Consider the following 16,664-nt stretch of genomic DNA (forward strand, 5'->3'; position numbering starts at 1 on the left):
CTCTCCACTTTGAGCCGGCAGTTTGTGGTGTCGATAGTAGCCATGGTGTGGAGATGCCGGAGTTGGACTGGGGTGGACAAATGTAAGAAATCACACAACACCAGGTTATAGTCCAACAGCTTTATTTGAAATCACAAGCTTTCGGAGCGCTGCTCCTTCTTCAGGTGAAGTGGAGAAATGCATAAAGACACAGCTTATATAGTCAGAGAATCATGTCAGATGTTTACAGGTAACCTTTCCAACTGCCATTTGTCACACCTCGGCAGAGAGATAATCACAGCAGTCAAAGGTGTGAATGGTGTCCAAACAGGTCAGTCAGGGAAACATTACATCAAAGAACAATGAGGTGGGGTCACAAGAGGATCTCCAAGAAGATCGCGCATATCGACACAGACATCAAGTTTACCCCTTGTGACCCCACCTCATTGTTCTTTGATGTAATGTTTCCCTGACTGACCTGTTTGGACACCATTCACACCTTTGACTGCTGTGATTATCTCTCTGCCGAGGTGTGACAAATGGCAGTTGGAAAGGTCACCTGTAAACATCTGACATGATTCTCTGACTATATAAGCTGTGTCTTTATGCATTTCTCCACTTCACCTGAAGAAGGAGCAGCGCTCCGAAAGCTTGTGATTTCAAATAAAGCTGTTGGACTATAACCTGGTGTTGTGTGATTTCTTACATTTGTCCACCCCAGTCCAACTCCGGCATCTCCACACCATGGCTTAATCAATATATGTTTATCTTCTTACTTGGCTTGTTTTAATAATTACAAGTTTTGTGTGTGACTGTGAACAAATGTGTCCTGATTGGTTGGATGAGTGGATGAGCGATTAGCTCCCTCTATTTGTAATATTTGCATATCGAATTGTGATTGGCCTGCAGGCATCTGTAAGACTGCTATAGTTTTTTTAAGATCCAGGTTAGGGGTCCTGAGGGAAGTCATTTTGTTTTCTGCTGATGTTGTGATGATGCAGAAAGTAAATCAGACTTTATACCAAATAAACCAGTTACTTGTTGAACTCTGTTGTCCTTCAATTTAAAATATACAAAATAATACACTATTGGTGATGTAGCGTCGTGTGTGTACAGGTCATGCTTCCATCACATGGAGCATCAGCAAAAATGTACTCACCCTGTTGCAATCGTGCTGATCGACCGCAGTTCGACACAGAGATGAATGCCCTTTATTTCTCTGCATAGAACAATGCCACGTTTACCGTCGGATGTGTGGAAGCATTTTACCCCAGGCATTAAAGATGGAAAGACTGTGTACTTGTGCAAACACTGTAGAAAGCCATATGTAAAGAATGCCACAAAGATGCAGCAGCATTTATCCAAATGCAACAACTTCACTCAAAGCTCGCAGCAGTCAGCCCAGAGTTCCTCTGCTTCCATTCAAGAAGATGATGGTTCTCATTCAGCATCAGGCTCCTTATCATCAGCAACTCCTGGCCCACTTGGAAGGTTCTTTGATACAATGGATAACCATAGCCAGAAGAATGCAGATGAGTGCCTTGCTCGAGCTGTATATGCAACAGGCTCACCCCTCATGCTCACAGCCAATGTGTACTGGAAGAGATTTTTCAATGTTATTCGCCCTGCATACTGTCCTCCCACCAGACATGCTTTGTCTACTTATTTGCTGGAGGCTGAGTATAACAGAGTCCAAGGAAAGCTCAAAGAAACGATAGCGATAATGATAACGAAGAGCACAGACACGAAGGACAACAGACACACAGGCACATACATTGCTGATGAGCTGAAAGCGGTCATCAACGATCTTGGATCACAAAAGGTCTTTGCAGTAGTTACTGACAATGCTGCGAATATGAAGGCTGCTTGGGCTCAAGTGGAGGAGGCCTACCCTCATATTACGTCTATTGGGTGCGCAGCTCATGGGCTTAACCTGCTCCTCAAGGACATCATGGGTTTGAGAACCATGGAAGCACTGTACAAGAGAGCCAAGCAAGTTGTTAAGTATGTCAGGGGAAAACAGGTAGTTGCAGCAACCTACAACTCCAAGCAAATGACAAAGAACAAGAACACCACACTGAAGCTGCCCAACAACACTAGATGGGGTGGTGTTGTCATAATGTACAACAGCCTTCTGGAGGGTAAGGAGTCGCTGCAAGAAATGGCAATATCCCAGTCTGGGGATATGGAAACCACCATCAAGAAAATACTGCTGGATGATGTGTTTTGGGAGAGAGTGGTTAGCAGCCTTAAACTACTCTCACCAGTAGCACCTGCAATTGCTCAGATTGAAGGAGATGACGCTGTCTTGTCAGATGTTCTCAGGCTTTTTACTGATTTAAAAAAACAAATCAGCATTGCCCTACCCACATCCCTGCTGCTCAAAGCAGAGGAGAAGGCAATTGTTCAATTCATACAGACGCGTCAAGAATTTTGTGTCAAGCCGATTCATGCTGCAGCATACATGCTGGACCCAAAGCATGTTGGGAGACCAATACTTTCTGGAGAACAGATCAACAGCGCTTACAGTGTGATTTCTACCCTCTCACACCATCTCAATCTGGATGTGGGCAAAGTTCTGGGAAGTCTAGCAAAGTTCTCTACCAAGCAAGGTCTTTGGAATGGGGATGGGATATGGGAATCATGCAAGCATATCAGTGCACATACCTGGTGGAAGGGACTTTGTGCATCTGAGGCCCTGTCACCTATTGCATCGGTAATACTCCAAATCCCACCTTCATCAGCGGCCTCTGAACGAAACTGGTCACTTTTTGGGAATACACATACAAAGGTGCACAACAGGCTGACTAACAAGAGAGTGGAGAAACTGGTGGCTATCCGGGCAAACCTACAACTTATTGAGCCAGATACAGAAGTGTCCACCACACAGCTATACACTGACACAGAGGAGGAAATTGACACGTCAGAGCCAGAGTCAGAGAATCAGGAGGAACAATGAGGAGTAGAAGACTCAGAAGACTCATGAGTAGAAGACTCAAAGGGACAAAATAAGGACAAATTACAGGCTAAATAAGCTGACGCTCTTTTTATTTTATTTTAGATGGGTCTTTTTTGTGGGGGGTTCAATAAAGTTCAAAATTATAACCTAAATAAAGTTTTGAAAGCCTGTTTTTATTTGTATGGAACAGTATGTCTATTTTGACAACAAAGATAATATAAGGGTCAGAGACAAAAACCATCAGTGTGCAAAAAAACTCAAAATTCCCATAAATTCCCCAAATTCCCATAAATTCCCGAAAATTCCCATGGAAAGTTTCCTCTTTTTAAAAAATTCCCAGAATTTTGCAACCCTACTGTGGAGGAGGAATTCCTGGAGTGTATACGAGATGGTTTCCTGGAGCAATATGTCAAGGAACCAACTAGAGATCAGGCCATCTTAGACTGGGTATTATGTAATGAGAAAGGATTAATTAGCAATCTTGTGCGAGGCCCCTTGGGTCGGAGCGATCATAATATGATAGAATTCTTCATTAAGATGGAGAGTGAAGTAGTTGACTCAGAGACTAGGGTCCTGAATTTAAATAAAGGAAACTACGATGGTATGAGGCGCGTGTTGGCTAGGATTGATTGGGGAATGTTACTCAAAGGGTTGACGGTGGATAGGCAATGGCAAACAGTCAAAGATCGCATGGATGAACTACAGAATTTGTTCATCCCTGTTTGATATAAAAATAAATCAAAAAAGGTGACTCAACCGTGGCTGACAAGGGAAATTAGGGATAGCATAAGATCCAAGGAGAAGACATATAAATTGGCCAGAAAAAGCAGTAAACCTGAGGATTGGGAGCAGTTTAGGATTCAGCAAAGGAGGACAAAGGGATTCATTAAGAGGGGAAAATAGAGTATGAGAGTAAGCTTGCAAGGAACATAAAAACTGACTGTAAAAGCTTTTATAGGTATGTGAAGAGAAAAAGATTGGTGAAGTCAAACGTAGGTTCCTTGCAGTCAGAATCAGGGAAATTTATAATGGGGAACAAAGAAATGGAAGACCAATTAAATACATACTTTGGTTCTGTCTTCACAAACGAGGACACAAATAACCTCCCAGAGATGTCGGGGAACATAGGGTCTAATGAGAGGGAGGAACTGAAATAAATCAGTATTTGTAGGGAAATGGCATTAGAGAAATTGACGGGATTAAAGGCCGATAAATCCCCAGAGCCTGATAATCTACATCCTAGGGTACTTAAGGAAGTGGCCCTAGAAATAGTAGATGCATTGCTTGTCATCTTCCAAAATTCAATAGACTCTGGAACAGTTCCCATGGATTGGAGGGTAGCTAATGTTACCCCACTATTCAAAAAAGGTGGTAGAGAGAAAATGGGGAATTATAGACTGGTAAGCCTGACATCGGTAGTGGGGAAAATGCTAGAATCCATTATAAAAGATGTAATAGCAGAGCACTTGGAAAACAGTGACCGGATTGGATAAAGTCAACATGTATTTACAAAAGGTAAATCGTGCTTGACTAATCTACTGGAATTTTTTTAGGATGTAACTAGTAAAATAGATAAGGGAGAACCAGTGGATGTGGTGTATTTGGACTTTCAGAAGGCTATCGATAAGGTCCCGCATAAGAGATTAGCGTGTAAAGTTAAGGCACATGGGATTGGGGGCATGGTACTGACTTGGATAAAGAACTGGTTGGCAGACAGGAAGCAAAGAGTTGGAATAAACGGGTCTTTTTCCGAGTGGCAGGCAGTGACTAGTGGGGTACCGCAGGGATCGGTCCTAGGACCCCAGCTATTCACAATATATATAAATGATCTAGACAAGGAAACTAGATGTAATATCTCCAAATTTGCAGACGACACAAAGCTGGGTGGATGTGTGTTATGTGAGGAGGATGCCGAGAAACTCCAGTATGATTTGGACAGGTTGGGTGATTGGGCAGAAGCATGGCAGATGCAGTATAATGTGGATAAATGCGAGGTTATCCACTTTGGTGGCAAAAACAGGAAGGCAGATTATTATCTGAACAGCAATAGATTGGGAGAAGGGGAAGTGCAACGAGACCTGGGTGTCCTTGTGCACCAGTCGCTGAAGGTAAGCATGCAGGTGCAGCAGGCGGTTAAGAAGGCAAATGGTATGTTGGCCTTTGTAGCGAGAGGGTTCGAGTACAAGAACAAGGATGTTTTGCTGCAGTTGTACAGGGCCTTGGTGAGACCACACCTTGAGTATTGTGTGCAGTTTTGGTCGCCTTATCTGAGGAAGGATGTTCTTGCCATGGAGGGAGTGCAGCGAAGATTCACCAGACTGATACCTGGGATGGCAGGAATGATGTATGAGGAGAGATTGGGTCGATTGGGCTTATACTCGCTGGAGTTTAGAAGAATGAGAGGGGATCTCATTGAAACTTATAAAATTCTAACAGGACTGGACAGACTAGATGCAGGAAGGATGTTCCCGATGGCTGGGGAGTCCAGAACCAGGGGTCAGAGTCTAAGGATAAGGGGTAAGCCATTTAGGACAGAGATGAGGAGGAATTTCTTCACCCAGAGAGTGGTGAACCTGTGGAATTCTCTACCACAGAAGGCAGTGGAGGCCAATTCATGAAATATATTCAAGAAGGAGTTGGATATATTTCTTAAGGCTAAAGGGATCAAGGGATATGGGGAGAAGGCAGGGACAGGGTACTGAATTTGGATGATCAGCCATGATCTCATTGAATGGCGGAGCAGGCTCAAGGGGCCGAATGACCTACTCCTGCTCCTATCTTCTATTTTTCTACGTGAGAGCAGATTGGTAGCTGTCAGGAAGGACGAAGAGGCCGAAAAGGTAAGTCCGAAACTTTCCTTTGTGGGACCAGGAGGAGCAGATGTGCCCCTGCCCCTGACTCCTCACTCCTGTCCCGCAAAACCCTTCTGGAACTCCCTGCCGCCTGGCGATTAAAATTGCCGCAGGCTTCCTGCTGCTGCTGGCGGGTGTGAAATTAACTTGCCATAGTGATTTCCCACCAGAAACCCACTCCGAGTTCAAATATTCCCCAACATCTTTGCTTGTAGTAAATGTACTATTATTCTTTGTGTACCTCTTCTTTGGATATGTTTTGCTATGGAACAATTCAATAAAAGTGACGTTTTAATTAAAAGGTATTGCATTGTATTTGTAATTTTCTCCATCTTTTTAAGTTGTTCTGCACAACATATTTTGGCTGCTACCGTCTGATCCTTCCCTGCCCTTTGCATGCAAAGATGGTGGCAGGCCAGGGGGGCAGAGCACGGTTCCTAATGGATTTTTTTGTCTTTCCACCCCGTTACCATCACTTCCCAGAGTTGCCATGGGGAAAGTGGTGGTAGGCGCTGGGAAGTGGTGGTAATTACCCTCAGGTGTGCCCATGGAGGGAATGGGCCTTGTAGCCGTCTCTTCTCCCTCCATTCTGTTCCCAGTGACTTGCCTGTTGAGGGCCCTAGTCTCTGCTAAGGTCTTCCCTGAGTTGCCATTTTCGATCGCTGGGGCAATTCTGCCATTTTAAGATCCATCTATGTATCTACTGGTGCTGCTACAGCCTTCACTTTGCAGCACTGTCAGAGTTTCCTCCTTTGCACCGGCAGCCTCCCTCTGAAATCCACCAGGAGCCTCCCATCCCTGCCCTCTCCGTGCTTACATAATGAGCCCCAACCCAGGAAAATGAGTCAGGGCTGGGACAGATGTGGAAGGCTGGACAGAAGTCCCGCCACACACAAACTCCACCCAGAGAGGAGAATCCCCCCTTACTCTCCAACTTCCCTCTCACTTTCTATACCTCTTCTTGATGGATCAGAAATCCATAGTTTGGGGAACTACAGTGGTGAATCCACATTCTCACCACTCTATGGTACAGTGCTTTGGAGAATAAATGTGCTGTGCCATCTCATTACCCAGGATTAACTAACCATTAATCTTGTGATGTTTGGAAATCAATTACATTTATGCTTACTCAAATATTAAGTTTTGTGCTTTAGCATATTTCACATACAGATTACACATATGGGCTGGGTGGAAGATTGTTCAGAAATACCCTCCCCATTGTTCTGTTTCCAGCTGTTGCCCCCACCCCCACTCCATTTCCAGCTACAGAGACCCAATGGCATGGAATACATCTGTTCCTTTATAGGCAGGTGTATTGAAACAAGATGCAAAAGAGGGAAACAAAATTTGCTGCCATTTGCCACTTTGTAATGCAGGCCTGTATTCTCTAGAGTTTAGAAGAATTAAAGGTGATCTCATTGAAGCATACAAAATTCTTACAGGGCTTGACAGGGTAAATGCAGGGAGGATGTTTCCCCTGGCTGGGGACGCTAGAACCAGGGGTCACAGTCTCAGAATAAGGGGTTGGCCATTTAGGACTGAGATGAGAAATGTCTTCACTCAGAGGGTGGTGAATCTTTGGAATTCTCTACCCCAGAGGGCTGTGGAGGCTCAGTCGTTGAGTATATTCAAGACAGAGATCGATACATTTTTGGATATTAAGGAAATCATGGGATAGTGCAAGAAAGTGGAGTTGAGGTAGAAGATCAACCATCTTATTGAATGGCAGAGCAGGCTCGAGGGGCCAAATGGGCCACGCCTGCTCCTATTTCTTATGTTCTTATGACTCCTGTTAGTCCTTGGCACCAGTGTTGCTATGATGGCGGCGGGTGCCTGAAAACTAATTTTGTTGCCAGGACCTGTGGAATTGCTCGCAAATTGATGGATTTCACAGCACAAAGAGGAAACCTGAAATTAAAAAAATAAATGGACACTTTTCCAGGCAGTACGGAGGTTGGGAACCCACTTCCATTATTCAAATGACGGCAAGGCTGGAAGATTGGCTGTGGTTAAAGATGGATCTTTGTAGGGTCATAAGTCCCACTTGCACTTCAGTTCTGCCAAAGTGGAAAATCCCGGTTACTGAGTCAACATAAGGCCAGCTAATTTTGTCTGCTTCTATCTGGATTATTTTTATTAGTCAAGTATACAGAAGGAGGACAAGCTTCTCCAACATCATAAATCAGTCTATTAGCGAAAGATTAAACATATAAGATACATGTAAAGAAAGGAATAGTTTATAAAGATGTGGGGCAGGATTGAATCTATTATGAAGAAAGGATAAATTCATCCCTGATCTTAAAGAAATGGATAATACACAAAGGTAATTAAAATGAAAAAGGAATCATAGCTATGAGAGTACCAAAGTAGACCAAAATCTAGCAAAAAGAATTTTACTTTTTGAATATAAAACTTTGGTACACATTTTTAATTGGATAACTGCAACGTCACTTCCTCCTCTAGCTCAGTGCTAATTGGCCTATGGAAATGTACTGTCCATTGGATACCCAATAGATTTTCTCCATGCCATCTTGTGCCCGCCCCCCCAAGTCAAATTTGTGAAACCTCTGACCTTGTTATAATTTTTTTCTGACTGCACCTTTTCTTTATGCTGCCTAATATATACAAAATAAGAATGTCCTGGTTGAGTTCCAATTTGTTGCTTCACCACTGGAAAAGAGAGAAATCGGAATCTAAAATGAAGCTCTGTTTGGGCTTTACCCAATGGAACCCTTTAAGTTTGGATTCATTTGTAGCTAGTTTCAAAGCCTGTCTATCGTAATAACTCATAATTACTCATACCACATGATTGCTAAAGTTAAACAGGCAAACCATTTCAGAATTTTAATACGGTGATGCTTACACGTCACCCATTCGTTCTGTAATCTGTGAAAGCATCAGGGGCTCTAGGTCTGCTTCCTTTAAAAAAAAATTGGCAAAAACTAGTTTTACAAGCTGCTGCTGAAACTATACCCCAGAGTATGGGAGGAAGAACATAAAAATCTTATGAAAATCTGCCAGGGATTCATAAAAGCCTTATTTCATGTTTTTGTGCAATATGAAACATCCAGAGAATGTCTGACCTAATCTGCTGCTTCAGACTCAGTTACATGAAAGTTTTTTCTTCATCAATATCATTTTTTTTAATCTGCAGTTACCCATAGTGTTTTGTAAAAAATATTATTACTGTTGTATTCTTATACAGTCTATCTTACCTTTAGAATCTTCTAGCAATCAATTGCAAATTATGTCTCAATATATTTGTATTCATGGCATGACGTCACCAGTCATTCAGTGAACATGTCATGCACCAACACAGACTGTACTGTAGAAGATACTGACAGTTACTGTCAGCATAATAGTGGACCCAAAACTGAGCCCCCCCCACCCCCCCATTAAATTGACAGTGTACATTGTAAGGGAAATCAACAATATGGCCTAGCGAGTTGGCCACACAGCGCCCATTTCTTGGGCACTAACTGGCCTACTAAGGTCCCAATATGGCGGTCACAAAGTGCGTGCGCATTTCCAGATGGAAGTGCGCCACCCGCCCTATTGGTTAAGGTGGATGTGCTGGCGTCAGGAGCGCACGTCCAGATTATTTAAAGGGCAGAATATTTTATTTAAATAGAGTCCTGCACTTCTTGCAGGATCTGTTTTTGAATGCCCCAGTGCTTCACTCGCCACGTGCTGTACATGAACAGCACAACATGGCGCTATACAGCAGGAAGGCCCTCTCACCAATGATATTTAAAGGGATCATGCAGTACTTACAGGTTAGTTGCTGGTTAAGTTCTGGGTATTTTTTGGTGTGGTCACTTTGACTTTTTTTTATTCGTTTATGGGATATGGGCATCGCTGGCAAGGCCAGCATTTATTGCCCATCCCTGCTGAGAGCAAGATTTTTGTTGGTTGCCTCACAGATAGTTTGGCTGCGGTCATAGGTGGTCTCATAGGGCTGCCTTCGAGGCTGGAGGATGTGGGGGAACAGCAAGGAAGAGGCCACAGAGCAGGAGCAGCTGCCACAAGAGGGAGGAGGAGGGCACTGGCAGAAGTCCATACCCACAGCAGGTATTCAGGGAGCACTTCTCTTACCTCAACTTTACTAAGGAGCTATATCTCAGGCGCCTTCACTTCACTAAGGGGCTGTCAAACTGAGCTATGTCACCTGCTGCAGCAACTACTCGAGCCTCGAACCAGGGAATGAATCAAAATAACAACAGAAAACGCTGGAAAAACTCAGCAGGCCAGGCAACATCCGTGGAGAGAGAAACAGAGTCACCGTTTCAGGTCGAAACCCTTCTACAGAACTGAGAAAAAAAGGCAGGAAATGAAAAGATTAAAAGGCAGTTTGGGGGCTGGGAAATGGGGGAGGGGATGAAAGAAGAGACATTAAGAGATATTCAAGGTGAGATGAGATAATAATAGGACAGGTAAAGAAACAAACAATGGCTCTAGATGAAGTGTGAAACGCGCTGGCAGAGTGAAAGACAGCTGCCATGTGGGAGAGAGAGGAAAAAAAGGAAAAGGCACAAACCAAAAGTGTGGATAAAAAATATGATAGGGGCCGAGGTTATGATCTGAAATTGTTGAACTCAATATTGAGTCCAGAAAGCTGTAAAATGCCTAATCGGAAGATGAGGTGCTGTTCCTTGAGTTTGGAATGAATAGCACTGCCTAAGGCTGTCAAGGTCACCATGGCCATCAACTTTAATGCCATAGGCTCCTTTTTGACTGCAACAGGTGACATTACCCTCATCTCCCAGTTCACAGTACACAGATGTTCCCCTGATGTCTTCAAAGAAAGAAGGAAAGAAAGAACTTGCATTGATATAGTTTCTTTCACAGCCTCAGGATGTCCCAAAGTGCTATACAACCAATGAATTACTTTTGAAGTGTAGTTACTGTTGTAACGTAGAAAACGTGGCACCTAACTGGTGCACAGCAAAGTCCCACAAACAGCAGTGAGATATTGGAGGAGAAATTGGGCTCTCTAGTGCCCATTTTTTAGGTGCTACAAAGCCTCCTAATGCTCAAAAATGGGGGTCTGATGGGAAGTGCACCAGACGCCATCTTTGTAAAGGACAACCGGCAGCATGCAGAACAGGAAGATTATGACGTCAATCAGTGTGCAACGCTGATTTGACGCCAGTCCTGCCATTTTCAAACTCCACGCTCCAGCCTCGCTTAGCTGAAGACGCTATTTAAAGGGATCATGAACTACTCACACGTGAGTTGCTGGATTAATTCTTCTGGCTGCTGGTGCAATTGTACATGTTTTTGGAGCTTTCCTATACTTGGCTAAAGTTTGAATAGTCTACAGGGAATGGTCTGACTGGTGCTGAGGTACTTTTTTGTTCATTTAAAAGCTTGTGCTGAAACAAGTTGCTTCCAGACATGGGAATTGAGCATGACTAGGAGAATGAAAAGAGGCCATGCAAAGCAGGACAAGCTGCTAGAAGAGGGAGGAGGACGAAGGACAGAAGGGCTCTCAGCAGGAAGCCATATCCGCCAAGGGTCTTTAGAGAGCAATTCTCTTACCTCAACTTCAGTGCGGACCAATGCTTGAGATGTCTTTGCATCACAAAAGAGGTCATGACTGAAATCTGCCAACTGCAACCTAAAAGTAGGGTAAGGACAGCATTGCCTGTGGCTGTCAGTGAACGTGGCTCTTAACTTTTATGCGTCTGGCTCCTTCCAGGTTGCTGCTGGAAATATAAGCGACATCTCGCTGTTTTCAGTACACTGCTACATAAGGGAGGTCACTAAGACTCTCTATACACAGAGAGACAGCTTCATCTCATTCTCTCTTGCCAGAGACAAGCAGGCAGAGTGAGTGCAAGGGTTTGCACAGATTTCAGGCTTCCACATGGTGCAGGGTGCCATTGACTGCATGTATATTGTCTTCTGTGCATCTCATGTGAACTTAACCATTTACATGAACCGAAAGGGATTTCACACCCTCAATGTGCAGCTGGTGTGCGAACACAGGCAGCTCATCATGCACGTGAATGATATTATCCTGGCAGTAGTCACAATTTCTTTATTCTGCAGAAGTCCTCTGTGCCACCTGTATTTGACCCATCACGGCAAGTCAAAGGCTGGCTACTGGGTGACAAGGGTTATCCACTCATGACATGGCTCATGATTCTAGTCCAGAACCCACACACAAGTGCACGGCAGGCCTACAATGAGAGCCATGCTGCCACAAGGAATGTTATAGAGCACATCATCAGTGATGTGCCTCAATAAGTTCCAAGACTCGATGTTAGCGAAACAAAATAAGGCTTTTATTAACTTAGAAAGTAACACGTAAAAGAGAGAGATGTCTTCCTTCTGGAGGCTGAGGCCACACTGAGCCAGCTTACAAAAGGGGCCAGGTATGGGCGGAGCCCTACACACAGCACATTCCAGCACATTCCAATACATAATACAATGAGGACTGGGGGAAGGGAAATGACACTGAAACCGACCACAGTCACAGGCAGTGATGAATGGAATATATTTCATCACAATCAGCATCCTCAAGCAATGCTTTTGCTCCCTGAACCACTCTAGAGGAGCTCTGCAGTACTCAGCTGAGCGGGTATCAAGATTTGTGGTAGTATGTGGCATGCTGCATGCTGCTTAACCTTGCCATTATGAGGAAACAACCCTTGCCACCAACTATCAGACAAGAAGCTCAGGAGCAGGAGCGCAAGGAAGAGGAGGAAGAAGTGCAACAGGAAGTGGAGGAACACGAAGAGGAAGGGAGGCTAGCACGTAGACAACCCCTTTGTGCCCGGCCTCTATGTGATCAAATAATTCATGAGCGATACAAGTAACCTCAACCACACTTCTCCATTCACCAACAGTCCCACACTCCTTACCTTTCCTCTATCACTGACCATCACATCATCCTCTTTCCAACAACACAAAAATAAAAACCACCAGAAAATGCACATTCTAATCCAATTTTATAAATTCAATCATGACATAATGTATTCAAAAATAAACGAATCACCCTTGTGCATTCCATTAATGGCTGCCTTCCGTGTGCCTTTGCCCCTCCTATTGCTTCTACGAGGTGCTTCCCCAGTGGCAGCACCATGAGTGTTGGAAGGCTGCTGACCTTCAATTGAGGGGACTGCAGATGGCCTTGGAGGGTGACCTCAAGCAGCTCTGGGCCTAGATGACCCGGCTTCCATAACCATGATGGCAGCAGTCTGAGCTTCCACTGCAGCTCTCAGATATTTGATGGAAGCTGTTCGTGCTGCAATAAAAGCTGTGACATCGGCCATCAGAGGCTGCATCATAGTAGGTTCCACAGGTGTACTGATGGAGGTGACCACCTGTTCCACGTCAGAAAGGATAGGCTCCAAGCTGTGCACAGAGCCCTGTGTCAAGATGGTGCTGGATTCCTCCATGCTCCTTGACATTGAGCGCAGATTTTCTAGTGCACCAAGCATTTGGTTATGTACAACCATCAGCCTTCTTCTGTAGCCTGGCCCATTGAAGTCCTCATCAGACTCCTCTGCAGCAGAACTAGTGTGCGACCTCACCCTCTGGCCAGCTGGCACCTGCGCTATCCTTTCCCCCTACCCGGACTCCTGCGCAAGTGTGCCCGATGAATTGAGCAGCAGATGAGGCTAGTGGTGCAGTTGGTAGGATATGCCATTTGAAGATGAACTCACTCACCTTGACAGCTCGTGCCAGTTCATTAAACTTCTTCCTGCACTGCATCCATGTTATTGGAGCAACACTCCCGGCATTGACCTGCACCACTACATGTTCCCACTGCCTCTTGAGCATATGTATAGAGGGCCTCCTGCCCCCCTGTGGATACAGATGTCTCTCCTTCTTTCCTCCAAGACCTACACTGCTTGTTCTCGCACATGTTTATCCATTGCTCAAAGTATCACAGCTCAGATTGACTTTTGAAAAAACTCCCATCACTTCTTCAGCGACATTGTTCCTCCCGTTTAATAGGTGCAGGCTGCCATTAAGTAGCACTAGCCACTTGTGATATCAGGCCCCCTGCTGACGCTTGCCACTAATGAACAGCACGGGGAGCACTGGCTGCATGCAGCAATCATTAAAAAGAGTAAGCTGCACCAATTTAACATGCTGCCTGCAACGCAATGAATGGGCATGGTTTAATTGCATACCACGATCCCCACACCCATTTTCAGCAGTTAGCCAATTCCGCCCCTGATGACTAGATAATCTGTTTTTAGTAATGTTGGTTGAGGGATAAATATTGGCCAGCACACCAGGGAGAACTACCCTGCTCTTCTTTGAGTGCTGCCATGGGATCTTTTACATCCACCTGAGAAGGCAACCTGGTCCTCGGTTTAATTTCTCATCTGAAAAACGTTAGCTCAGAAAATGCAGCACTCCCTCAGTACTGTACTGAACTGTCAACCTGGATTATGTGCTCAAATCTCTGGAGTGGGATTTGAACCCAGGAGCATCTGACTTGGAGGCGAGAGTGCTACCCACTGAGGCCATGGCTGATCCCTTGGCAAAAAGAGGGTAAGAAACCCTGCACGATATCTCCTCCAGCGTTGTTACTTGCCAAGGCCATGACTTGCCCCACTGCCCGTGATGTCCAGCATGTCTTCCAGTTAATTTGTTTTGGCGGTGTTAGTTGAGGGACAAATGTTGGCCAGGCCTAGAAGACTTAACAAATTCCTCTGCTCTTCTTCGAATAGCGCCATGGGATCTTTTATGTTCACCTGAGAGGATAGAGGGGGCCTCGGTTTAACATCACATCCAAATGATGGCACCTCTGACAATACAGCATTCCTTCAGTACTGCACTGAAATATCAGCCTAGATTTTTGTGCTCAAGTCACTGGACTTGAACCCACAACCTTCTGAGGCAAGAGTGCTACCACTGACCTACGTCTGCAGCTAAATGCACCTCCCCTTTAAGAGGTGCTGTCTGCCTTTAAGTGGTGACATAGTCGTCTGATATCCAGCCACCCCTACAGGCGTGCAGCCAATGAGTAGCACTGGTTGCTCACCTGTGTGATTAAAATGATCAGGCAGTACGAATATTGCATGCTGCCTGAGCCAACTGTGACAGGCGTGTTCAGTGCCTTGTCTCCTGCATACCCGATTGTGGGCACGATTGGATTTCTAGGCCCATAATGTCCTGAAGTTAGTTCAAAGTAGTAATTTTATCTTAGCTTTTAGATGATAGTTATAAAGCACTCAAGCTTTGATCTCGTGGCTTATGACATCATCTGAACTTGTTGGTTACATTAATGTCTTGGCATTGCTCTCAGGTACCCATTATTCTCTAATTGTTGAGTAGTTCTGAGCCTCAAATAATTTAATTATTGACATATATGGAGTAATTTTACAATTCCTCAGCTGGCATGGAGCCTCACCTAGTGGCAGTGTGGTTTCATAAAATTACCCCTGCAATGTAAGTTTGGTAAATTCTGTTGAGGCTGCATTGAGAAAGCTGCAGTTCTACCAAAAATCTGCAACACTGCTGAATTTTGTTGCAAAGGATGTACTGGCCTCGCAAGACGTGCTCCTATCTAGTTATCCAGCAAGTTAAACACTTATTCAAATAATTCCTCGTGAAGCCAGTTTGCTGTTTTGAAGCTTTACTTGAACAAATTTATGAAACTGTAAACAAAGACAAAGTATGTTTTGTACATAAAACTGAGTACTATACATTAGATATCACATAAGCTATAAACATATTTACAACAGTAGAATAGACTAATTGTATGACTAACTAACATTTGGACTAACTTCTGTAACTACCAAATATTAACCTTTTATAAACAAAGTATTGTCAAATATTACACTGACAAAGTTGCTATCATGCTAACAAACAAAGATACTCACAGATATTGCGTCTGGCCTAACATATGAGATCAGATTACACTGGATTGCGAATCCCTCATGGAATTCTCCATTACTCTGCCAGGTTCTTTCTGGGAAAACTACTTCCGGGGTCAAACAGGAAGAAAGGTCAACTGACCTCTGCTGTATACAAACACTGCTAACACAATAACCACCACCAGAGGGTGCTATCTGCATGTAAAAAGTCCATAAGTCCAGAACACTCCCCGTCTGGGGTCGTTAACGACTCCATATAGTCCAAACTCTACTTGTCACTGGAGTCCTCTGGCGACAAGAGAAGAACCACCTGAGAGACGGGCCGAGAGAAGACCTTTGCTGTTCCTTCTTTGATGACTCCCAAGTCAACCTTTCTCACTCTCCCGTCCTGGCTGGGATGGGACTTCACGATGATAGCCATAGGCCACTCATTCCTTTTTACCTGACTGTCCCTCATCAAGATAACATCTCCTTCTTTAAGATCTGGCCTCTTGTCCTGCCACTTGCGTCGGCTCTGTAGTGTGTTGAGGTACTCCCATCGCCACCTGCCCCAAAACGTGTCTGCCAGACTCTGAGAAGTCCGTCGGTGTTGACGATAGGATGCAGCTTCCGTAGACTGCTGTGAGGGGGTAGGTTGCGTTCTGCTGCTATGCACTTCAACTCTTCTGAGTAACACTTGTGTTGGACACTCTTTATCACAAGGATTGTGGCTCTCTTGAGCTCCTCTTCAGAGGGACTCTTACGACAGATGTGCCACCCATGGCAGCTATTCTCTTGTGTAGACTGGGAGAAGGTACAAGCTATGTGGGTTAGGCGTGCTACCATCTTTATGAGAGTGTTCCATTTGGAGAAACGCTTGAAGCGTTTGGTGCTCATCAGGTCCCTAGAGATTTGAGTAACGTTCGCTGTGACTTGTGGGCGTGTCTCGGAGTCAGAAACAGGATTGAGGAGGTCGAATGACTCGTTGATTTCGGAGAACTGTGGGGACGGATCCTGAAGAAAAGCAGGTCCTGACAGCCAAGTCATGCTGCT

This window comes from Somniosus microcephalus, chromosome 14 (assembly GCF_052327205.1).
Source record: "Somniosus microcephalus isolate GS21.2 chromosome 14, FLI_Smic_1.0, whole genome shotgun sequence".
In the NCBI taxonomy this organism is placed as follows: domain Eukaryota; kingdom Metazoa; phylum Chordata; class Chondrichthyes; order Squaliformes; family Somniosidae; genus Somniosus; species Somniosus microcephalus.